We start from the raw sequence: 1,337 nt of genomic DNA, 5'->3' as shown, positions 1-1,337 counted from the left end.
GGCACAGGAACATGCTCACCTCACTATTACCAATAAGTGTTGTAACACAGGCTTAGGATTTTTCCAATGTTTGCTCCTTTCTCTCCAATGAACACATGTGCTGGGCAGGAGGCACAAGATCTTACAAATATAGTTAGGAAACATAATACACAGAAAATTACAAAATGACTGAGGCAAAAGAAAAGATATTTTCAAGTTACATTTAACTAGCATAGGGAAAAACCACATCTTGACTGTCTTACATTCAGCTGCACCTTTTTTCTTCTAACCCTTTTCACAAATATCTTAGATAATATAGTAACATGCTGAATACAGATCTAACTAAGCTATGCTCAAGTCCACCTAGCTATATAAACTATCTATCTTATAACATTACCTCCAAGGCATCTGTGGAAGAGAAGTGTTCTACATGAGAAAACAGTGAGAAGTTACTGAAATTAAGTACAAAGCTGAATTACAATACATATCTGTTACATCACACAGTGTGTTTCCAGTAATGGAAAAGGTCACAATACTCAACCATACAATAATTCAAATGTTCAACATTTGATAAGTTTGGACAGAAAAAAGGAGGCAATGCCACTTGAATCAAAAAATAATCCTTGCATCCTTTGACCTCCTGTACAACAGATGTGTTTCCTGTCCTCAAAATTCCCTGATTCACAGAAATGCTTCTGAAGCACATATACATCTAAGAAATGCTCAAAGAAGTTAACCCGCAGCATACATGTGACAACTCCGACCAGAGACACATGTACACATTACAGATTGATGTATTCTACATGTCAGTTTTCCCATTTATATGGGATGGAATATGAAAGAGAAGTTCTCAAACCCCCTTTCCTCACCCTCTCAAAGAAGATACTTACAAATATCAAGAGTTCACAATGTTCTAAATGCCTACATAATCAAATACCTCACAACGGGTCAGAAGGTTGTGGTTAACAGCAGACCCAGCTACCCATCTTAAAAAGTACAAAATGTGTCTTTAAACCACACCCCTCCCAAAATATCAACGATTAAGGCAAGCGAGAGTATGAAACAATTGCCACTTTTGGAAGCATGATGCTCTACGTCTCATTGTGGTACCAAGGCAAAGACGGAACTAGACAACAACAGACTCAACAGCCACTCTGTCTTGGACACAACACTGGACTTGGCAGATGTCAATCCTAAAGCGACGGTTTGTGCGTACTGACTCCACAGAGTGAATGTTGCCAGGCAAGGTGGCAAGCAGTGTTAATGAGGCAAATGTAATCTCAGTGATAGGCATTATATCTTTTCTTTCTCATTTTCATGATCACCAGTTCATTCATTCTAATTAACTCTCTCTCTCT

At 38.3% G+C, this 1,337-nt stretch overlaps 1 protein-coding gene across 2 annotated transcripts in view; it reads right to left on the bottom strand.

Moving 5' to 3' along the window:
- LOC119593771 (BTB/POZ domain-containing protein KCTD5-like) overlaps window positions 1-1,337 on the bottom strand; it is an 18,931-nt gene that overhangs the window by 9,304 nt on the left and 8,290 nt on the right. The window lies entirely within an intron of this gene.

Source organism: Penaeus monodon, chromosome 32 (genome assembly GCF_015228065.2).
Source record: "Penaeus monodon isolate SGIC_2016 chromosome 32, NSTDA_Pmon_1, whole genome shotgun sequence".
In the NCBI taxonomy this organism is placed as follows: domain Eukaryota; kingdom Metazoa; phylum Arthropoda; class Malacostraca; order Decapoda; family Penaeidae; genus Penaeus; species Penaeus monodon.
This window is presented reverse-complemented; position numbering and strand designations above follow the sequence as displayed.